At 39.8% G+C, this 25,330-nt stretch overlaps 1 pseudogene; it reads right to left on the reverse strand.

The window, feature by feature from the left end:
* Positions 1-3,742: 3,742 nt before the first annotated feature.
* LOC130042202 (uncharacterized) lies at positions 3,743-3,863 on the reverse strand (annotated as a pseudogene).
* Positions 3,864-25,330: the final 21,467 nt, after the last annotated feature.

Genomic DNA, 25,330 nt, shown 5'->3' on the forward strand with positions numbered 1-25,330 from the left:
AATCTAATGGAGCAACCTGGGTTTCAGCATATTCCAGAAAACCAGCATGTGCAGTTTCTGAACAGAGCTAAATTGGGAGTAAAATGAATCTTTGTATTGCCTTTCCTTGGATGAAATGATATCTCCTATTTATTCATTCAACAAATAATGACAATTAACTCTACAGAATGCCAGATTGAAGGGAAATAATTTAAAATTTTAGTCTGAAAGATTTTTACAATTAAGATGAAGGAAATAGAAATTAAATAAAATGCTTTTCTCCCTTGAGCTAAATAAGAAAGAACATGACCAGGATTCCAAATAATTTGTAACTGGTTTCACAAAGTGGGCTTTTTTCGTCCTGTCCATCATCACACCCCTTATATCTATTCCCTAATATGTTTTGTTAATCTCCTCTGTCTCTCTCTTTCTCTCTTTCTCCCTCTCTCTCTCTCTTTCTCTCTCTGTCTCATTCTCCCTCTCACACATATACTCTGTCCACATGAGCATGAATGAGGCTAAATATTTAATAATGCACTATGTCACTGTCCTCACATTGTTCATCGATGTGCTCAAGCGGGCACCAGTAATGCCTCCATTGTGAGACTTGTTGTTACTGTTTTTGGCATATCGAATATGCCACGGGGAGCTTTCCAGGCTCTGCAGGGTGGACAGGATACTCTTGGTAGCTTGCCGGGCTCTCAGAGATGGACAGAGGAATCGAACTCTGATCAGCCACATGCAAGGCAAACGCCCTATCCACTGTGTTATTGCTCCAGCCCTAATTTAACAATAATCTGAATATTTTATAGAATTATTTCCCTACCATCCCATTTACCACTAAGGCAAAAAGTTGAGCTTGCCATTTAAGGCTTAAGGAAAAAGAGAGTTAAAGTAAAAGAACAAAGATTTTGATCACTTGATCACTTGACATCCCGATACTCATCGATTTGCTCGAGTGAGCGCCAGTAAGGTCTCCATTCATCTCTGTTGCGTGCTAGTGTAGCCCAAAGGCGTCTGCTCATCTAGGAACACGCAGAGCTTCAAACTGATCCTTCAGGGTCTTGATGAAGAAGTCTGACCATCTCGTAGGTGGGCTGCCATGTGGTCTTTTGACATCCCATGGAATCCAGTTGGTAACAGCTCTAGTCCAGCGGTTATCTCCAAATCTCAGTACGTGTCCAGCCCATCTGAATTTCGATGCCTTGGGAAAGGAGACATCATTCCTGATTCTTGACTCTCGGAGGTCGGAACTCCGGATTCTTTCTCTCATTTAAGTGAAACATGATAATCCAAGTATAGCTCTTTTGATTTCTCTTTGGGAGACCTGAATAGCATTCTCATCCTGTTTTTGTAGGGCCCAGGACTCTGAGGCATATGCAGGAAGAAGAGTGAAATCAAAGAGATGTGTCCAGAGCCAGAGGTTCTTCGTCCTCTGAGCTATTTCTTCGATGCTCTTGAAGGCGTTCCAAGCTGCTTTCTTCCTCCTGCGCAACTCGGGTGCTAGGTCATTTGTCATGTTGAATTCTCGACCTAGGCACATATTACTGTTGCATTCGGAGATGTTTGTTCAGTTGGAGATCTCGACCCTGAGTCCCACACACCTGGGTTCCTCTGCCAGCATGTGTGCTGCTTGGCTAATGTTTGGTGTATTAGAACAATGTCATCAGCAAAGCAAAGATGGTGTAGTTGCCCACCGTCTATCTTCACTCCCATTCCTTCCCATTCCAGTCGTTGCATGACGTTCTTGAGGGTGGCACTGAAGAGTTTCGGTGAAATGGTATCACGCTGCTGAACCCCTCTCTTGATATCGATGATCCCTTCTTTGTAGAATGGTGAGATTCTGGTAGTGAATCCGTAATACAGCTCACAGAGGATCCTGATGTATTGAGTTTGAACGCCCTGATTGGCTAGGGCTTCGATGACCGCTTCCATCTCAACAGAATCAAAGGTTTCTTTAAATCAATGAATGTTAAATAAAGCGGCATCTTGAACTCCTGAGAAACCTCAATGAGCTTGGTTATCTTGTGGATATGGTCGATCATGCTCAATCCTTTGCAGAACATGGCTTGCTCACATGGTTGTCCTTCATCTAGTGTTCTGACAATCCTAATCAGATTCACTCAATTGAAGAGCTTGTAGATGACAGACAATAGGCAGATTGGGTGATAGTTGCCAAAGTCGTGGATCTCTCCCCTCTTGTACAGTAGTACACTCCTGCTTTTTTTCCATTGTTACGGTAACCTGCATTCAGACAGGTAGTATGTAAAGAGCTGAGCCAGCATATTGAAGAATATTGGCAGATTCTTCAGGTGTTCGGGTCTGATCTTGTCTGGGCCAGGTGCTGTTAACTTCTTTACTGATGAAATTGCATGTTAGGGAGAACATTGGGAACAATAGATCCATCCTGCGGAATTTGGTGTGTGGGAAGGTGGACGTGGCTATCGAAGAGATCCGAGTAGAAGTCATGGATAATCTTTTCCATTGCCCTTCTGAAACATTTGATAGATCTATCAGGATGTCGTAGGGCAGTCATTTTGGTCTTGTAGTTGGCAAAGGACAGGAGGGCATTGTGAATGCTTTTACCAACTTCTGTCACATCTACCAGCATTGTTGCTCTTCTCTCTTTGAGGTCTTCCTTTATTCCTTTTCTGCACTGCTTTGAGAGCTGGGACATTTGCTTGTGGTTGCCTGGGTTTGCGCCAAGCCACGTTGGCAAATAAGCTCAAGAGTTTTCGAAGACAGGCTTTTTTTGTGTGTGGCTATCTCTCTCTTGGCATTCCTCACACAATCGTGGAGGTGCTGAAACATTTGATCATATTCCTCATCAATGTTGTCAAGGATAGCATCTTCCCATGGTGTTGCAGTAGTGCCAAAGAGTTCCCAGTTGGTGGTCATTCTGGGAGTTCTCTTCTTAAACTTTGCAGCCCTTTCTCCCCACTTCGTGAAGTAGAATTTTGCTCGAAGGAGACGGTGGTCCGATCCTGTTTGGAATTTTGGGACAACAGCTAAATCGGTCAGGCAAAACCGTCGATTGAATATGATGTGGTCAGTTTCATTGTGGAACCATCCTCTGGGAGACTTCCATGCCCAATGTTTAGAGAAGAGAGATAATGCAAAAGAACAAAGAGTTTATTGGCTTTAAAAATTTTAGATAAATTTTGAAAATCCCTACAAGGGGTAATGATCTTGAAAGTAATGACTTTCAATTTCAAAAACCAACCACTTAAAAAAGAAAATACTTATGTTTTTATTTTCCTACTTCATATACTCAGTTTTATATATGAAGAAGCAACTCAAATTTCAGACTGTGATGAAAGCTAATGTTTCTTAAACCATGGTCTGTAGATCGTGTTTGCCAGAAGCAGTTTCTGTTTGCTATGAAGTTGCAGGTAGTAGAGCCTTGCCTTGAATCTAAGGGTAAGAACAGGAAAATAATTTTTGACAAGCAGCCTAATTTTCCTTGTATGATATAAAGTTTGACTAGCTTAAACAACACTGTAGAGAAAAAAAAACAGAATAAGGTAGTCATTTTTTATTTTCATCAGAGGTTTAGTACAAAAGGGAAGGCACTTGCCTTACGTGTGTGTTGACTGTGACCCTGGTTGAATCCCTGGCACAATGTATGTTCCCCTGAGCACCTCTAGGACTCAGTCCTAATCACAGAGTTAGGAGTAGATTCACTAACACAACCTCCACCGCCACCCCCATGAAAACCAACTTAAAATTGTCATTTAAAAAATAGTTATATTTTGGCTCAAAAGGCCTACAGCACCCGGTATTCCCAGGCGGTCTCCCATCCAAGTACTAACCAGGCCCGACCCTGCTTAGCTTCCGAGATCAGACGAGATCAGGCGCGTTCAGGGAGCGATAGCACAGTGGTAGGGCGTTTGCCTTACAAGTGGCCAACATGGCCGACCCGAGTTCGATTCCTCCGCCCCTCTCGGAGAGCCCGGCAAGCTACCGAGAGTATTCGATATGCCAGACACAGTAACAACAAAGTCTCCAATGGAGACGTTACTGGGCCCGCTCGAGCAAATCGACGATCAACGGGAGGGCCTTTACCTTTACCTTGGCTCAAAAGGAATGAAAAAAATGGCCAGCAGAAGAAAAATGAGAATTGGAGGGATACAAAATGAGATGATTGGGTATCCCTGAGAAGGGTGAAAAACATTTGCACTCATCCAGGGGAGGTATTTGATAACCTACATATTAATTTTTGTAATTTCTTTTGGATTTGGGGCCATACCTGGCTATTCTCAGGGCTTACTTCTGACTCTGCACTCAGAGAAGACTACTGGCAATTTGGAGGACCATAAGTGATGTCGGGGATTGGACCACAGTCAGCCATGTGTAAGCAAGTGCCCTACCTACTGAACTAGCTTTCCAATTTAAACAGGTAGTTTTGGGAAAACTCCAGAGAAGACAGGAAAGGCAGTGGTCTTACTTTCCAATGGTCTCTTGTCTAGCACACTGTAAGCCTCACTATTAAGTCCATTGTAACAGCACTCCAGAGTAACAGAGTAGCAGAAGCTAAAGAAGTCATAGATAATGCTTTCATGAAGCCTCATATATCTTGTATATCCAAGGAGTGCACCTTTATAAGGTAAATTAATGTCTGAGCAGATGAGCATGGTATACAGAAAATATGTGGTTAGAGAATACATATGTTATTAGTTAAATTGTGTGCCCAATAATCTCCCAAATAGGTATTAACAACTAGGACCTTGCAGTGTGACCTCCTCATAGGTAGGGTCTTAGCAGCACTAATCAATTTTAAATTAGTCTATTAGACTAGGTGCTTATATAATCTAACTGTTGTACAGAAAAAATGTGTAAATGTGGACTCAGAGGCAGACACAGAAAAAAACAATGTGAAGAGAAAAATCCTCAATGAGCTGAGTTATAACAAAAATAGTGGGCCTCATAATGAGATGGCCAAGATATCTCAACTTGGCAGACAGTCACTATCAGCAGAAATTGGAACATGGAAACTTAGCCAAGTATAAAGAAACAAATGAAGATACATTTTTACATAGTTTTGTTAATGTGTAAATGGATTTGTTATTTCAGCAAGGTTGCTCTGTTGGAAATAGAGGGGTACGTAAATTTAATGAATGGTGCCCATGCAGTGTGCGTGCGTGTGTGTGTGTGTGTGTGTGTGTATGTGTGTAGTACTTTACATACATTATTTTTGCTTTTTGCAAAAAAAAAAAACATGCAAAGAGTTGGTAATAAAACCAGGGGGTATTATTATTCACCTTTAGCAATGGATTATAAACAGGATTTTCAAGATTATGCCAAGATTATATTGCTAGTGATTAGTGAGTAGGGATTAAACTCAGAGGCCTTTTGCCTTTGTTGCCTTATTCACCGGGTCTTTCAAAGGTTTAAATAGAATAAGAGAATTATTGAATTATGGTTAAAAATTCCATCAATGTCATAAATGTGTGACCAGTATGAAGAAGGAACAGGGAGTTACTACCACTAACATTCTCAAGAAATGTTAGAGAAGGAAGATGTTATTTTTGGTTTGTTTTTAACTGGATAGGGTAAGAATTTTAGAGGCAATGAATGGAGAGGCATGTACTCTTAAGAGAAGCAGTCTTCTGTCAAGTTAGGTTATGAAAAACTTGGATCCTCTGTAGAGAAGTTTGAGATACTGGGCTCTCCAACTACATAATATGTGTGCCATGGATTAATCTTGGGGGAGTGGGTTGAACAAGAATGTGAAGACATTACAAACTGGCACAGTTTTTTCTAAGATCATAAAATCTGTTTTTGGTTTTTTTTTTTTTTTTTTTTGGCGGAGGGGGTGTTTTTTATTCTGGTGCCTGCTCGAGCAAATAGATGAACAACAGGAGGGCAGTGCTACAGTGCTTTTATTGAATCACCATGTGAAACAGTTACAAAGCTTTCATGTTTGAGTTTGAGTCATACAATGATCAGACACCCATCCCTCCACAAGTACACATTTTCCACCACCAGTTTCCCCAGTATACCTCTCCCGCTTCACAACCCTTCTCCTACCTCTATGGCAAACAATTTCCTACATACTCTCTCTCTCTCTACTTTTAGGCATTATGGTTTGCAATACAGATACTGAGAGGCTATCAGGTTTGGTCCTTTATCTACTTTCAGCACACATCTCCCATCCAGAACTATCCCTGCAACCATCATTACTTAGTGATTCCTTCTCTATCCCAGTTTCCTTCTCCCCTAGTTGAGGCAAGCTTCCAACTATGAAGCAATAGTCCTGACCCTTGTGTCTACTGTCCTTGGGTGTCAGTCAGTCTCATATAATGTTATTTTATATTCCATAAATGAGTTCAGTCCTTCTATGTCTGTCCCTCTCTATCTGACTAATTTCAATTAGCATGATACACTCCATGACCATCCAATTATAAGAAAATGCCATGACTTCATCTTTCCTAATAGCTGCATAGTATTTCGTTGTCTAGATGTATATCTGTTTTTAGTAAGAACTAATTTTAGAGAGAGCAGCAGACTTGGATATGTAGTATATGATAAAAGACCTAAATTTGGTGCTTGTGGATAAAGAAGGGACCACAAGAAAAATGCTAAGATAATAAAGTAAATGATACATGTCTTAGGAGTCCTTATTGAAGGGAAATTAGCAAATAGTAATAATTAATGGTATATTTGGAATACAAATGATTGCATAGTTAAGAGTGGTTTCTTAAGATGGGTGGATAAGGATGATTGCAAATATGACAGGAAATCCAGGAAATGCCTCAGCATGGTCTCAGTATTTGTATGAGAGCTCATAAGGAGAACTATATATAGGGAAATGAGAAGTTAGCCAAGGAGCAGAGGCCATCAGAAGAGTAATGTTTAAAAGCTTAAGTATAATGGAACTCTTGGCATGTTTTTGCTCTGACTTTAAGTCATTTTCTTTTCTTTAAAATAAATGTGCTAAGTATTCAAGAAATATAGGGTTTTAGTGGGAAGAGTTCTGATGTGGTAAGGTTCTAGTGCCAAACTTGTCTCTAATTAATTATGTGACCTTTGAAATGTCACTTAATCTAACTCAGGCTTGGCAACCTTGTAGTAAAAGTATTCAGGGTTTCTCTTATTTTCGAACTCAATGATTCTTACTAGTTTCTTTGATTTGAAAAGTTTAATTAAAGAATAATATAGGCTATCGTGACATATACTTTCTGTTGGGGGGGATGATTTAATGATAATTTCTAACTTTATGATATAAAACTTTGAAGTGTCTGTACCACAAAGTCATGGATAATAAGGTTTTAGCACTATTTTGCTCTTTCACTGTTGAGAAAGAAGTTATATAGACTACAAAAATTATGCAAAATATAGGAATAAAAAAGTTATCAGGATTAGGTGGAAATTTCTCAAGTGTATCATTTAGCTTTATTAGTTTAATGGCCATCAGTGGCAATGTGAACAGACTCTACATAATGTAAAATTTTCTTCCTTATTTAAGTTTTTGCTCTAGATTGGAAAGACATTTGCACAATGAATGTCTATGGCATCAATTTAAAATCTTAGAATATCCATCTTGTAACAGCAATTTGAAATCAATACACAGGCTCTTGATAAGAGAGTGGAGGATGACTGATCCCAGAGCCTTGCCCCTGTATTCTGGATCCTCTCATCTCAAGTAATGCATGTAATTTTTTAAAAGCCCCACTATCTTAGAACAAATGCTCTTCCTAAAGAAAAACTGTTGTTGAATTTGTCTTAGAGTTCATCATCATAAATGACCCATTTCTTAAAATATGTCACCATTCCTTAGGAGTTCCAAAAATTCCAAGTAAATATTTTGCAAGGTGAGTCAACAGGCCAAAGTATAGCTTTATGCCAAGTTAGTAAGTCAGAGAAAATAAATTCAATCTTCATCCAGAAATTAAATGTTTATTGATTGATATGGAAAATACTGTAACCTTTCAGATTAAGAAATGTTGCTAAATACAATTAAAAAATTTATAATGTAACGCTGTTTGCAAAGTGCATTTTTGACTAAATTCCATATCTAGGGTTAATTGCTAGTATAGGGTCCAGGAATAATAGATTAAGTGGAAAGTTGGCTCCAAAAGTTAAAGAATGGGAAGATGCAAGGAGGATCAGAAATGATTTATGTCCTAATGATGAATTTGTGGGAGAAAAGCCAAACAGTCACATCACTCATCTTCTTTCTTAAAGACTTTAAGCCAAAGGAGTGGTATAAAATTGAGGTGTCTATTGTTTTCAAAGAGCTCTCACTATTCAGAATTATTTTTTTCTTCCTATTTAACCTAAATATAATCAAGATTTCCTAGGCAGCATGAATAACTTTTTCTCTTAGGATCTCACAACTTTTTACAAGAGAGTGTACAGTAACATAAGTGCAGTTGACTACTTTATAAGATGGTCAAGGAATTACATCTAACCACAAAGTCTTTTTCAAAGTCAGAAGAGTGGGACTGGAGTGATAGCACAGCGGGTAGGGCGTTTGCCTTGCACGCGGCCGACCCGGGTTCGATTCCCAGCATCCCATATGGTACCCTGAGCACTGACAGGAGTGATTCCTGAGTGCAAAGCCAGGAGTAACCCCTGTGCATCGCCGGGTGTAACCCAAAATGCAAAAAAAAGAAAAAGTCACAAGAGTACTAAGAAACTGTACTCCTATCTTAAATTGTGGGCTGTGACACCCATGTGTGTAAAAAACCTTTGAGGGCAGCCAGGGGGTGGCCCCAACAGCTCTCCCCCTTGCCATCCCCATTCAGGGTGGGCCCGGCCGCTCCGGCAGCCAGGGCGGCTGGGGCTGTGGAGCAGACGGTGGACAAAACGAGGGCCAAGCCAGTTGATTGATCAGTTGCTTTTAATTCCATTCTCCCCACGCACCTGCCCCAGTCTCTCTGAACCTCCCATTCTGATCCCGTTCTGCCTCTCATTCCCATCTCCTTCTGTTTCTCTGGCTTATCTCTCCACTCCATCTCTCAGGGTGGGCTTTCTCTCTCATGTGCCTGCTCCTGTATTCTTCTACATTATTCTCTCTCTGTCCCTCTTGCTAGACTCTCCACTGTCCATCTTGCTGCCCTGCTCTCTCTCTCCTCCTCCTCTCTTGCCTCCAACTCCCCTGCACTCTGGGCTGACACAGCACCCAGTCAGGTAGCAAAATCAACATAAGAGAGCCCTTCCTGAGGGCCCACCAAGTTCAAAGGGAACATCACCTAGGATATTCCAAAGTCCTTCCTGACTACCTCAGGCAAATACCTCTTAAGGTGTTTTTTCCTTTCCTCAGTCCAATAACTATCAACATATTAATACTAGTTATTTTTGTATGGACACAGTAAGAGATAACTTTGAGGTTTGTAGGGCAGCTCTCCTGGGAACATCTTGCCACAGACTCAGACTACAGCACTCAAGCTAGATTAATCATTCCTAACCCTAGCAGGGTCCAAATTTAGTTATTACTTTTTGGAGCATGACAGCATTTGTCCATGTCCAAGCTCTTAACTTATAGTTAAGCATTATGGAGCTTTGGCCAGGCCCATCTCGATGCCAGGATAGCACATAGCTTACCACTTGCCCTGGTTCCATCCAATCCCTCATCGGGACCCTGCTTTTGGGGGCACTAGGAAATAAAGGCAGCTGAGGCTTAGGTGAGAGAACAGATGCCCAGGAGGGAAATATCACTGAGAGTCACATTACAAAAGTATGTCTTCTTGTGTCCATACAAAAAGGACATTGCTCTGAATAAACTATGCAAAGGATTTAGGGAGAAGAGAAAAACAATATTTACAAGTCAACAGAGCACAAAGAAAGAACTTACAAATAAACACAGAGGAATGGGACCATTGTGACGGGAGCAACCCAATAAACTTAAAACTACCTGAGGCTATGCAGGAAGAACAAAACTGTGTTATCCTACACATGTGGACTTGTGTAATAGTGTTTTATATGTTATAGTATGAGAAAAACTTTAGAAAATCATCTACCCAATTATCTCATTGTACACATTAGAAAAAAATGACAAATAATTTGGCTACCATGTCTAATATCAATTATTCAATAACTTATTATAGAGAAAAATTTAAGTCACTTTACCTTCTCTAGAACAGGGTCTTTCTCTCTGCCCCTTCCTTCCTCCCTCCCTCTCCTCCTCTATCTGTTTTTGGGCCACACCTAGTATGCTCAGGTTCTACTCTTGTCTCTGCACTCAGGGATCATTATCTTGTCTCTGCATTTAGAGCTTGGGGAAAATATGGAAGCAGAGATCTAATCTAGGTCACCAGCATGCAAGGTAAGAACCCTACCTGCTTGTACTATAACTCTCTCGCTTCTAGAACTGCATCACTGTATAACTGTCATCACGTTATTCATCAATTTACTTGAGTGGGCCAAGTAACGTCTCCATTGTGACAATTGTTACTGTGTTTGGCATATCGGATATGTCACAGGTAGCTTGCCACACTTTGCTGTGCAGGCAAGATACACTCGTTAACTTGCCAGGCTCTCTGAGAGGGGCGGAGGAATCAAACTCAGGTCGGCCACTTTGGCCGCTTGCAAGGCAAATGCCTACCCACTGTGCTATCACTCCAGCCCATATAAAACAAAATTTTTAATATTAGAAAAGACATATATGTATCTGTGCAAAATACTCATAGACTCAGTGCATATAGATGCATATGTGTGCATATTTTGTGTATATACAAGCATGCACATATCTATGTACATATATATTTATATATATGCATATATGAGTACTTAGTCTGTATTTCTTTAAACTCAGTTGTGAGCATAGCACTAGAATTCTACCCCACTAAGATTATCTTGGACAAAATACCATGCAGTTCCAGGGTACTCCAACCAAACTTGTTTTCATAACAAAGAAGGCTTCCAAAAAAGGAAAAGAGAAACTTAGAAAAGGGCCCTTTAAAAGTCTGGCTCACTGTGAAAATAGCAAAGAATATATACTTTTTTTAAAAAAACGGCGACTAAAAGGCCGTCATGACACATTCAGTGAAAAGATGCCCTCATAACTTTTACCAGTTAATTGATGCATAAAAGGTTGTGAAGATTAATGTACATCAAAATCAAAACTAAATTGAATTTTTGACATTTTTGCAAATAAAAACCCCAAAGAATACATAGGTGCCTTTTGATTTGTCACAGCTGGAAGACTCTGAATCATGAAGCGCTCTAGGAGAGGCCATTAAATAGCGTTAGATGGTTTGTCAGTGTGGAGGAAAAGTAATTGAAGAACCAAACTGTGTGTATGGGCATTGAATTTTAAAATATTTACCAAACAGAGATAAAGTGAATCTTTTTCTTTCACAGCTGAAGCATGAAATGCTGATTAGGTAGTAAGAGGAAAATTTTATAATTTAAATCCTTTAAAAACTAGTCAGATTAAATAATCTTATCTTAAAGGTATTTCTTGTCTGTGCATGAAAAATATTGCCCTATAATCTCCTTGGTTTTAATTTTTATGAGCAGCAGAGAAAAGGCTTAAAATTCAACAATTATTCACATACATGATATTTAAAATCAGCAGTGTAGTACTGAATGTGTACAGAAGATAAATAAGAACTAAAACTATTAGTACTGGTTTATTAAGACTTGGAACTTGAAAACGATTTTAATAACCTCATTCTGTTAAAAAAGCTTTTTGTTGATATATTTTAGTTTATGTTAGTATTAAAGTTGTTATTTTATAGTTGCAGATCACTGCACCAATCACTCCACCAGAGTTTCTAGATTCCTCCACCATTATCTCATTTTTCCTTCCACAGAACCATCTCCTTAAATTCTCAATTTTTTTCGTCATATACCAGGCTTTTTTCCACTGGGGATTATTTAGTCCTTAATTACCTCATTCTGAATTTTTTTTAAAGAAACAGCAACGAAATAAACAAGTCAATAGGATTCCTAGTTTCATTCATTTGAAGAACCAAAAACACTGTTAATATTAAAAATATAAAAATATTTTTAAATAAATTAATTAATATTAGAAAGGGGAGGATACTGGGGACATTGGTGATGGGAAATGTACACTGGTGGAGGAATGGGTGTTCAATCATTGCATGACTCAAACTCAAACATGAAAGCTGTATAACTGCATTCCACAGTGACTTGGTTAAAAATAAAAATAAAGTTGTAGATATTAATAAAAGCAATTGGATTGAGAAGCAAAAATTCAGGTAAGTTTAATAACTTTTGAAATACATATAAATGAATAATATGTAGAACAATGTAAGGCACATATTGGTATCCAAATTACACGAAGCCCATAAGTAATTTATTCATAGGGTCTGTGTGCTTCCATAGGATCTGATGTGCTCCAGGAAAAGATCAGGCACACTCAGTGGAAAGCAGTCTTGACATGCAAGTAACTAACTTCATTTGGTTTTACTCCTCAATGTCTATAGGTAGGTTTTCTCTTAGGAAGGATGTTTGTTTTTATTTTTTTAAACTATGCCATATGTAGTAGAAAAGACTAACAAAGGCAATACAGAAAAGGGCCATGAATTTGTTAAATCTCCAAAGCAAAAAGGGCTCTCCAGGGGCTGGAGCAATAGCACAGCGGGTAGGGCATTTGCCTTGCATGCAGCCGACCTAGGTTCAATTCCCAGCATCCCATATGGTCCCCTGAGCAACGCCAGGACTAATTCCTGAATGTATGATCCAGGAGTAACTCCTGTGCATTGCTGGGTGTGACCCAACAAGAAAACAAAAGGGGGGCTCTCCATTGTTTTTATTTCTAGCTTTAGTTGGAAAAGTACAACTGCTCACAAGACATTGGTATTTAAAACAATAACCTATTCTTAAATTTTTAAGTTTCTTTTCTTGGAAAAACAACAATACTTTGTTTTAATCAGTTGTGAAAGATCTAAAACTCTAAAATTCTAAATGAGGTTAATAAATCAAGATGAGTTAAAATGAAAACATGTTTTATAATCAGCTTGCAAATAAATACTTCTGCATATTCTATTAAGGCTAGTCCCAGAGTAGAGGCAAGTCAGAACAGATTTTTCAGATTACCCAGAGTTCCAAGTTTTTGTAGGGAAGTAGATCGTGAGAAACATCTTAATTAACAACAACATGATTTAACAAAAATCATAATAGCTGCAGGCTATCAGAAGCTACCTAAAAGAATGAATTTCTTCTCCCTAAATGTATTTTTCCTCAGTCTCCAGAACAACTATACATTTACAATCACCAGCAAAGTAAGTAAAAAAAACATTCCATCATAACCCATTGAAGTCATTCTTTTTATTTAGAAAAATGAAATATTCACTTATTTCCCAGACCTTTTGATTAAAATATTACTGAGCTGTTTTTTTTTTTTTTTTGAGAAATCTCTGCCTTGTCTCCATTGAGTTGATAATATTAGGGAACATGGATAGTCAGAAATAACTTTCAGGGTTGGAGTGATAGCACTGAGGGTGGGTGTTTGTTCTGCACATGGTTGACCAGAGTTCGATTCCTTGTGCACGGCCATGTGTGACCCAAAAAGAAAAAAAATCTTTCATATATACTTCATTTTTTAAAAGCCTAAATCTCATGGACTGGAGCGATAGCAGAGCGGTAGGGCATTTGCCTTGCACGCAGTCAATATGGCCAACCCGAGTTGGATTCCTCCACCCCTCTCGGAGAGCCCGGCAAGCTACCGAGGGTATCTCGCCTGTATGGCAGAGCCTGGCAAGCTACCGGTGATGTATTCAATATGCCAAACACAGTAGCAACAAGTCTCACGAAGGAGACATTACTGGGCCTGCTCGAGCAAATCGATGAACAACGGGAGGACCATGACCAAAATTTCATGCTGGAGAAATGGTGCAAGATAGTACAAGAATTAACGCATTTGTTTTACATGAAACTGACCCCAGTTAGATCCCTGGCACTTCATATGGTCCTCTGACCACCACCAGAACCAGAAGTAAGCCCTAAAAACTCTGAATGTGGCTCACCCCTCTTCCCCACATCCCCAAAGAGCCTAAGTTTTTATTTATGTCAAGTACATGATTGTATTAAAAGAGAAAAATTAACTTTAGTGGACAAAGATTATTTAAATTTTATACAAATTGTTTGTATGAAATGCAGATAGCTTTTGGCTGATACAGTACTGCTCAAGGTCAATATAGTGTTAAGGAAATAGCTCATTGGAAGAGCATGATTTGCATGTATAAGATCCTCAGTTTGATCCCCAGTTCATCATGTCCCCCACCCCATCATCAGGGCACTACCAATCATACTCCATAGTTCTGCTGGGTCTAGTCTGTGCACCCCAAGGAATGGTGCATGCCTCCACCAGCAAAAAAGGTGTTTTTTTTTCCCTTTTAAAAAGAAAGAGGTTCTACAAGGTTGAAGATACCTAAAGTGAAATAAAAACAAAAAAAGAAACTGAATTTTCTAATCACATTTAAATTGAGGAGGGGAGAAGGAAGCTGTGGGGGTGAAAGGGTAGCATGAATGAACAGTGGAATCATTAAGCACAGTCCTTCAAAAACTAGAAATTTAGCTTCCATATGACCCCGCAATATCACTTCTGGGAATATATCCTGAGGATGCAAAAAAAGCACAGTAGAAATGACAATTGTACCTATATGTTCATTGCAGCACTGTTCACAGTAGCCAACATCTGGAAACAACCCAAGTGCCCTAGAACAGATGACTGATTAAAGAAACTTAGGTACATCTACACAATGGAATACTATACAGCTGTCAGGAGAGATGAAGTCATGAACTTTGCTTATAAATCAATAGACATGGAGAGTATCATGCTAAGGGAATTGAGTCAGAAAGAGAGTGACATACATAGAAGGACTGTACTCATTTGTAGATATAAAACAACATAACATGAGGCTGACACCTAAGAATAGTAGATATCCAGGACAGAAAGATTGTTCCATAGCTGGAAGCCTTCCTCATGAGCAAAGGGGAGAAGGTAGCTGGAATAGAGAAAGGATCACTAGGAAAATGATGGCTGGAGGAACTAGTCAGGATGGGAGGTGTGTGCTGAAAGTAGATAATGGAGCAAACATGATAACCTCTTAGAATCTGCATTGCAAACCATAATATCCCAAAATAGGGGAATACTGTCTGCCATAGATGCAGGGGGAGGGTGGGAAAGGGGGGATATACCAGGAATATTGGTGGTGGGGAATGTGCGCTGGTGGGGGGATGAGTGTTTGATCATTGTGTGATTGTAGCCCAATGTAACTATCTCATGGTGATTCAATAAAATTAAAAAAAGAAGAAGAAGAAGGAAGAAGAAGAAGAAGGAGGAGGAGGAGGAGGAGGAGGAAGAAGAAGAAGAAGAAGAAGAAGAAGAAGAAGAAGAAGAAGAAGAAGAAGAAGAAGAAGAAGAAGGAGGAGGAGGAGGAGGAGGAGGAGGAGGAGGAGGAGGAGGAGGAGGAAGAAGAAGACGAAGAAGAAGAAGAAGAAGAAGAAGAAGAAGAAGAAGAAGAAGAAGAAGAAGAAGAAGAAGAAGAAGAAGAAGAAGAAAAATCATCATCAAGTAGGAGAAACTCTGACAATGAGAGTCTACCAAGATTAGCAACCTCCTCAGACTTTTGAGTAAGATGAGGGTGAATAGTTTTCATTAGTTTTAACACATTAGGACAATATTGGTCACCTTAATGATTTCTGCTTCATTGAGAAGTCATTGTAATTAGAACTGAGAGAAATAAGAAGTATAGGCAAAATAATATAGGCAAAACAGTTCTTAAGACAAACCTGGAATGCATGTTCTAAAGGTGGATATATGAATTTTATTCCCTCAGACATTGAAGAGATGACCTTAAGTAAGATACCTAACATCAAAGAATTACAGAGTTTTTCCTCTATGTAGTTGGGGATACTAATTAGCATCACCTAGTAGCTCGGGATGTAGCTGTGTGGTACAGATTATGTCTCACATTAATGAGGTCCTAAGTGTGACCCCTATCGTTAAAAAAATTAATAAAAATAAGAGGCTGGATTTTGCATGTGGTTGACATGGGCTTGATCACTAATGGATGCCTTATATGGTCCACCAGTAGATGCCTGAAAGTCTTCCTGAGTCAGGCATAAATTCTGAGTACTTCCAGGTTTCCTCGCCCCAAAGAAAGAAGCAAACATAAAAATAATAAAATATCATTAGTAGTCTTGTACTGGAGCGATAGCACAGCGGGTAGGGCGTCTGCCTTGCATGCAGCCAACATGGCCAACCCGAGTTTGATTCCTCTGCCCCTCTCGGAGAGCCCAGCAAGCTACCGAGAGTATTCGATATGCCAGACACAGTAACAACAAAGTCTCCAATGGAGACATTACTGGGCCCACTCGAGCAAATCGATGATCAACGGGAGGGCCTTTACTTTACTTACTTTACTCAGTCTTGTAAAAAAGAATAAAAATGCATGTAATTTGATAGAATGGCACATTGCATATGTTAAGCACCCAGCTATTTTAAGAACAAAGGTTAAAAAGTCAAGTGAACCGCCCCCCAGCGCCATCTTTACAGCATACAGCCGAAGAGAAGGGCCACATGGAGGGCGGGACCCACAGCTCCCAGAGAAAAAGAAAAAAACAGGTTCCAAAAAGAGCCGAGATCATCGGAAAGTCCCAGATGGGGTGGGTACCGCATCCCGCCTCCCCCAGATGGAACTCCTGTGACCAGAAGCCTCTACAAGCACAGCTCGAGTATGCGGGACCTAGGACTTTTCCTCAAAACCGCTCGGCCGCTTATGCGGCCGTGCCACATCTCTCTATGTACAAAGTGATCAATGGGAAGTAAACCACCCAACGTTTCTCCCTGAAAATCAGAGTTAAGTTTGGAGCACGGCCACAGCCCCAGAAACAAAAGGACTTAATGCAGAACCCAGCAGCTTGGAGCAGAAAAGTGAACGGACTATGTGTTAATCCAGGCCATCATGTCTGCCCGGAGCGGAAAGGATGTTGCCTCATTCGCCCTCTCTTCTCTGGAAAGAAGGATGGCGGCCGCATGGGGGCCTTGTGGACAGCAGGTATGAGCCGGGGGTGTGGGGGCGACTAAAACCTCATGGGAAGGGGGGCGTTCCTGGCTCGTCCTTCACGCCCTACCAAGGTCACCAGTTGCCCCCCACGAGTGGCTCTCCAGTACGGCCACAGCCCCAGAAGCACAAGGACTTAATGCAGAACCCAGCAGCTTGGAGCAGAAAAGTGAAAGGACTATGCGTTAATCCAGGCCATCATGTCTGCCCGGAGGGGAAAGGGTGTTGGTCCCTTCCGCCCTCCTCCCTCTGGAAAGAAAGATGGCGGCTGCATGGGAGCCTTGTGGACAGCAGGTATGAGCCGGGGGTGTGGGGGCGACTAAAACCTCATGGGAAGTGGGGCGTTCTGGTCCGTCCTTCATGCCCTACCGAGGTCACCAGTTGCCCCCCGCTAGCTGCTCTCCAGCACAGCCACGGCCCCAGAAGCACAAGGACTTAATGCAGAACCCAGCAGCTTGGAGCAGAAAAGTGAACAGACTATGCGTTAATCCAGGCCATCATGTCTGTCTGGAGGGGAAAAGGTGTTGCCCCATTTGCCCTCTCCTCTCTGGAAAGAAAGATGGCGGCTGCATGGGAGCCTTGTGGACAGCAAGTATGAGCCAGGGGTGTGGGGGAGACTAAAACCTCATGGGAAGGGGGGCGTTCCGGTCCGTCCTTCACGCCCTACCGAGGTCACCAGGTGCCCCACACGAGCGGCTCTCCAGCAGGGCCACAGCCCCAGAAGCACAAGGACTTAATGCAGAACCCAGCAGCTTGGAGCAGAAAAGTGAAAGGACTATGCGTTAATCCAGGCCATCATGTCTGCCTGGAGGGGAAAGGGTGTTGCTCCCTTCCGCCCTCCTCCCTCTGGAAAGAAAGATGGCAGCCACATGGGAGCCTTGTGGACAACAGGTATGAGCCGAGGGTGTGGGGGCAACTAAAACCTCATGGGAAGGGGGGCATTCCGGTCCATCCTTCACGCCCTACCGAGGCCACCAGTTGCCCCCCACGAGCGGCTCTCCAGCACGGCCACAACTCCAGAGCACAGAAACCAATTTCTTAACTATCTGACTTTCAGTAGAAATACTTCCAGTGTCAATAACTAAAATAGCAGAAATCCAAAACCAATATTTAATTCTTGAACCCAGCTGTAGAAAGCAAATCACTTCACAATGCTTTTTCAGCATGTCTGATTGGGGGGGGAGGGTAAACTCTAAATAATAGTGGTGAATCTTTTAATGAAACAATGAATCTAATCAAAGCAGATAGAGTGTTAACTAGAATTCATCTGCCTCACAGGGACTGGGAGGGGTGGGGGGTGGGGTCTTATTGGGGTTCTTCATGGTGAAAAATAAGTATTGGTAAAGGGAAATGTGTTTGATATTTGCATGACTGAGACCTAAACCTGAAAGCTTTGTAACCTTTCCCACAGTGATTCAATAAATAAATAAATTTTAAAAAAAGTCAAGCGAATAGCTTTTGTGGTCTTTGTGACTTTGTTGTGCCTTGGAAATATATGAGTAGGTGTATGTATGTGTACATATGTTTTAGATAGGAATAAATTGAGCCCATTTTTAGGAATAAACTGGTGAAAAAAGGAAGTAACTTGAATTCTGCTTAGAGAAGGAAATCTCTGTTTGGAAAATATGTTTTCTGTTGCCTAGTAGGGATAGATGAATACTCTAGGCAGACATTTGGGTAAGAGCCAGGACTACAGAAGAGAAAGCAAGCTTATTTGGGTAAAACAGAGGGAAGAAGGTAGGCTTTTAATATTGAAGGCAGGATCTGAGTCAAAGACTTGGATACAAGTAGTTTATTGAGAAGTGGTCCCAGGAAGCAGAAGTAATTGATCACAAAGATTAAAACTGCAAAGTAGGAAAAACCAATACACCGATGTGTCTCAAAGAAATTTTCCCCTGAGATGTGGGGTAAGAAGCATTTATTGACCAGATGTATGACCCATTGCTGCTGGGTTGCCCCAGTGGGCATGAATGCAACACCCTCATATGTTAGTGTGTGGCATCATCTTCCCTGAGGAGGCTCCCACCAGCCTTCCATGGCACAGTGTCCAAGAAAACTTGGAAGTATTTGCAGTGCTTACTTAAGACAAGAAGCTGTCAGTTCCAGATAAATTGAATCTTACACAGAATTAATTTGCTGTTGCCCTGACTGGAATCAGAGATGAGGTCAAGAAAATGTGATTTAATAAACAAGGATCATCTGACAGAGTTTACCACTTGTGTTCCCATCTGTCATTAAATCAATCTGTAGCAGAGTCATCTAATGTTGCTCTTAGAAAGACTTAGTAGGGAAGGATCTTGTGAAATAATTATACTTCCCCCCCTTTCCTAATAAATTGGTCACAAGACCTGATTTGATAGTCATCATCATCATGCATCTTCATCACCTATTCTGAACTTTCCTCCAGCGAAATTCACTTTAGCTGAATGGCTGCATGCCTTTGGAATGTCAATAACGCAGCTTTGTAGGTGCTGAAACTTCAATAACTTTGCCAATATTCAATGATAATTATTTAAATTGCCCATTCACCACCAATACTCGACATAGTAGCAGCTAAAATTGGCCAGCTACTGCCTTGGGTTCCAGATAATTTCCTTCCTGTGCTCATATGTAGCGTAGGTTCCTTGTGGTCATCCAGAGTTCCCTTTGTCTATTGGTCTACTAGTATGATGATCTTAAAGTCACTGGCAATGATCAGAATATCAGGCTTCTAGTATAAACTTTTAACACAGTTAAGTCCTGGTGTCTTGGCATTAGATGCTGCGGAAAACCTGCTAGGTCTCTACAATACAAAGTCCATATATAAAGGAAAGTTAACACCTTGTGGATCGTGTTTAGTACAGAACTGATAGATAAATGCTACTCCTTGTCAGTACTCTGTTTCCTCATGGAATGAGTCACATCTGGGAAAGAGACCCTCTCAATTCACATTTTTTTTAGAATAAAATGTATGCTTTTTAAATGGATCACTACACATGTTGATGTGTGGCTTCTTTTCTATACTTAATATTTATTAAAAAGTTATTTAATTAAAGAACCATGATTTGCAAGGCTATTGATAGTTGAGTTTCAGGCATATAATATTTCAATACCAACCGAACCACCAGCAACTTCCTTCCTCAGTGTTCTCATATTCCATCCCCACCCCATCTCTGGCCTGCCATCTTGACAAGAACTTTCAAAGGTTTGATCATAGCAGCTTAGATCTCATGTTTCCAGTGTTTTTGAGTCTTTTCTTTGAATATATAACTATACCACTTTCCCATGTCACCACTCTACCAGTTTTTGTTTTTCAGAGTAGGCATTTTAGGTTCTGAGAACACAGAACCACACATTGACTATTGATTCCCATTTCAATACTACAAGATTTTGTTTTCAAGCTAGCACCCAACTGATATTCAAATGAACTGCTCCCATTCTTTTCAGCTGTTTCTGGGTAAAGTTTGTATTTGTGCTGGGAAAGTGGATTCTATGGTAACATACCCATTGCCATAAAAATGAGGCCCTTATTTGGAGACAATAGTTTCAAAATCAATGCAAAAATACAAGACCTCATGTAAGCTATTACTTGATATGGAAAACACACAGTATAAAAGGCCAGATGAGAGATATGCGAAGAATATGGAACTAGTAGAAGTAAATCAAAATAATGGTGAGGTGATATTACATTTAAAAATTGTATCTACCACTTCCTGTTTTTCCCTGCTTCTTTAAATTTTGATTTTGCTTTTTGGTTTTGGGGCCAGGCCTGGTGGTGCTCAAGGCTTACTCCAGGTTCTGTGCTGAAGGATCTCTCTTGATAGGCTCAGGAACTATTTGGAGTAGCTGGGATGGAACCCAGATCAGTGGTATGCAAGGCAAACGATCTACCTGATATACTATGTCACTGACCTCTATTTCTCTGTTTTTGAAAAATTTCCCTTGCCACTTACTTTTATAAAAGACATATCTTACTTAGTACCTGTTTTACTAAACAAAACAGAGATATGCACTTTGAGTAGTGAGTGTAGCACTAAGCTCCTTCCCAGGGAACCACTTTCCACAGGTGGAGCATTTGTCCTGGCATTCCTGCTTTGACTTACCATGAATGTTACTTGGGAATTTTGTGTTGTTTAGTTTGATTTGTCAAGTTATTAGAAGCATCTGGAGTACTCAAATAGTTTTTTGGATATAAATGAATAATTGCTTTTCCACGCTTTGCCATTTTAGATCATGGAAACACGTAGAAATACAACTTTTGGAAAGTAGGGAAAACTTGGTCTCATGTTTCTGATAAACTCTATAAAGTCCCAAAAGTCTGTATGTTAAATATCTGTTCTGTAGAACCTGAGTAAATGTTCATTATTATAGTTGAGATGATCAGGAGGAGGCAGGACAGGAAAGAATCATGGAGGGAGGGAGAAAATCACCTGAGTATTATCACAACTTTCGCTTGAAACTTGGAAAAAATGATCAGGAGTGCTATTGGATTTCTAACAAACTAGGGGATATGATTTTTCTTTTTGGGTCACACCCGGCGATGCACAGGGGTTACTCCTGGCTCATGCACTCAGGAATTACTCCTGGCAGTCTTGGGAGATCATATGGGATGCTGTGAATCGAACCCAGGTTGGCTGCATGCAAGGCAAGTGCCCTATCAGCTGTTCTACCACTCCAGCCCCTGGGGATTTTTTTTTAATGAAGTGTAGCATGAATACAAAAAAGTTCATGAGCCATAGATATATTTTCACAAAGCAAATACCCCACTTGATCAGCACCCATATCAAGAAACTGAATCTTCCCAGCACCCCAGGAGCCTGCTTTATGCTCCCTGTAGTGAGAGTAGTCACAGCCTATAGTTCTAACACCATGGTTTTAGTTTATTCTCTTTCTGAACCGTGTTCAAAAGCAAGCACAAAGTTTGAGTCTGGTTTCTCTCACTCAAAACTTTATTCCTGCCAGCCAAGAATTATTTCCTTGAAAATTAAGTTGAAAGTCCGTGAGAATTATAGCTATATTTCTCACTGGACTAAGAGAGCCTCAACCTATTTTATTCACTATTATCTCCTCGGAATGCATTGTACTACTTTGGATAACTAGAAAAGAGTGATCTCTCATTTCTATCTCCACAGAAATGCAAACACAGAATTTATCTTTTTATTGGTAAAAATAAATGTGAGTTTAGAAAATTATAATGGTTAACCATAATGTTGCTAATACTGCTGCTGACATCTCAATCTATAAATGTTGATCTTAAGTGCACAATTATATATACAATATATGTAGCACCGTAGCACTGTCCTCCCGTTGTTCATCGATTTGCTCAAGCAGGCCCAGTAACATCTCCATTGTGAGAACTCGTTACTGTGTTTGGCATATCAAATGCATCATGGGTAGCTTGCCAGGCTTTTGCCATGTGGGCGCAATACTCTCAGTAGCTTGCTGGGCTCTCCAAGAGGGGCGGAGGAATCGAACCCAGTTCAGCCAGGCCAGCGTGCAAGGCAAATGCCCTACCACTGTGCTATCACTCCAGCCCATAATATGTGTATATATGTGTATATATACATATGCATTCAATCTCAGGAACAAAAGGAAAAAGTTTATATATATATGTACATATATATATACACACACACATATATGACCACATATATATGCTAAGTACACTTAGTTTTTTTTTTCCTTTTTAACATTTTTTCTTTTTTTCTTTTATTTCTGGGATTGAATCCATGCACTCTACAGCTGAGGTACATCTCCTGACCTCATCTATTCAGTATTTGTTGGGGGGAAAAAAATTCTTAACACTGTTAGAGAAATTCTCAAAATCAATGAAAGTAGTGGTCCAAGTAAAGACACTCTAAGTTCTAATATGGCAGATGACAGCCTGTGAGGAAGAGTGAAAATTTCAGAAAAAGTTTTCTATAGTTTCAGTATCTCTCCATCAATGTACCCACTATTCATGGGTTGGGATGGGGATGATGTTAAGTTTGCTTAGTTCTAAATGCAGAAGACACTGAAATGATGGATTTGGAACTTTAGGCATGTTATTTCTCAATTGACCCAGCTATAGCACTCCTGGGAATATATCCCAGAGAGGCAAAAAGGTATAGTCAAAGTGACATCTGCAATTGTTTGTTCATTGCAGCACTCTTTACAATAGCCAGAATCTGGAAAAAACCTGAGTGCCCAAGAACAGATGACTGGTTAAAGAAACTTTGGTACATTTACACAATGGAGTACTATGTAGCTGTTAGAAAAGATGAAGTTATGAAATTTACATACAAGTGGTACTACATGGAAAGTATCATGTTAAGCGAAATGAGTCAGAAAGAGCGGGATAGACACAGAAAGATTGCATTCATCTGGGGAACATAAAGCAACAAAAAGTGAGAGTGACACACAGGAATGGCTGAGATTAGTACCAGGAATTTTGCTCCATGAATGGAAGGCCAGCCACAGTCTCTAGGTGAAAAGGAAGCTCAGATAGAGAAGAGATTACCAAATGAAGGGTGTTGTGAGGGCCCTCCCAGGGTGGGAGAAGCATGCTAAAAGTAGTCGATAGACCAAACATGATTGCCACTCAAAGCCTCTCTTGCAAAACACAGTACCCAAAAGAAGAGAGAGAGAACAAGGGGGAATACCCTGCCACAGAGGCAGGATGGGACGGGGGGGGGGGGGGGATGAGGGGGGGGGATGCTGGGACCCATGGGGATGGATGACGGGCACTGGTGGAGGTATGGGGACTTGATCATTGTATAACTGAAACCCAAGCACAAAATTTGTAAGCCTATAACTGTACCTCATGGTTTTTCACTAATAAAAAAAAAAAATATATATACAAACCAAAATCTGCTAAAAATGTAAATAGAAAGATTTTAACATATTCACTTGAAAAAAAAAATAATAAAAAAAACTTCTTGAATTTAAAGAAAGAGCACAAAAGCTGATCAAAGATTTGTTGTGCCTGGTTATATAACTAATTAAAATTATAGTTTTTAGCCTTTCATTTGTTTTACAATCTATACATGTGCTTAAAGATCAAAGATACATTGTTTGCAAGTTATTAAAAATTCTTTCTGTAATAGAGGGCACAGCCTAACATGATTTGCCACAAAATCCCTTCTCTTCTTTATGAGCAAGTTTAATAAAAGTAATGGCTGTATATATGTACACACTCATATATAGCTTATCTTGGTAATAGCATTAAAGAAAATACAATTTATATTATATATTGCATCTAAGTATTTATGCATTATCACATATAATCCTAATACAGCCCTATGACACAGGCACTTTTATCTTCATTTTATGACTAAGAATAAAGAATATAATAGAATTAAGAAATGAGATCAAATTCTACAAGCTACAACAGAATGTTAACCCAAGCTTTAGAGCCTGTGCTTTTAACCCCTACATTGTATTGTTGATTAAACTAGAGACTTGCTGTTGCTGACTAAACTAGATATTTGTCTTTGGCATTTGTACCTGCTTTTGTGTGAAAGAATTTCAGTTATATGTTCTCCCAGCTAAGAGTTTCATGTATTTGAACTTGCAGAAGTCAGGAAGGAGAAGTGCCAGGAAGACAGGCGGAGAGTAGAGAAGATGCAAAGACATGCAGGATATGGTGCAACTGGGCTTGGAAATCAAGGTAGATAGGAACATGGAGTTTTACCCAGTGTGACTCTGGGTACTTATTGCAGCAGTAAGAAAATAATTTTGAACTTATCACCCAGAATAAGGCCATAAAGAAAATCCCATGGTCATTAATAATCTACTTAAAATATTAATTTTCAAAACAAAAGATAGATTAAATTTTTGCTTGGCTCTAAGATGATTATAATGAATATTAAAATATTAAAAATTAATAAAACCATATTCATATTTTTAAAAGATTAAAGCACTTCAGTGTTCTTAAGCATTAGAGTGAGAACTGAAAGTAATTAATAAAATTAAGTGACCAATTCTTGGATGATCAAACAATGAACAAAATATTAATCAAGAGAAGCAAAAAAATCTAATTATAGAAAAGAGACATATGCTTGCTGGTCAATATATTCCAACTATAATTCTTCTCCTCCATCTCTCCCTAGTCAACTCCTTTCTCTTTTAGAAACAAACCTGGTAAAAAAAATTAATTTCTGGGCCAGTACAACCACTTGAAGCTAAACTTATCAGAAAGATTTTTTCAAGACCTATAAGACTTATATGTATAATAATATTATTAATTTATATTTTATAATTAAAGAAAGATAATATTAATTAAAGCAAACTAGATGTTAAAATGAAATCTTAGGCCTCCAAGTCCCATGTGGAATTAATATATTAACGCTTGTAGGTAATAAACACAAATTGGAAAAATGACTCCATATCCCAAGACACATATGTGGAAC

The sequence above is a fragment of the Sorex fumeus genome, unplaced genomic scaffold, assembly GCF_029834395.1.
Source record: "Sorex fumeus unplaced genomic scaffold, SorFum_2.1 ptg000098l, whole genome shotgun sequence".
In the NCBI taxonomy this organism is placed as follows: domain Eukaryota; kingdom Metazoa; phylum Chordata; class Mammalia; order Eulipotyphla; family Soricidae; genus Sorex; species Sorex fumeus.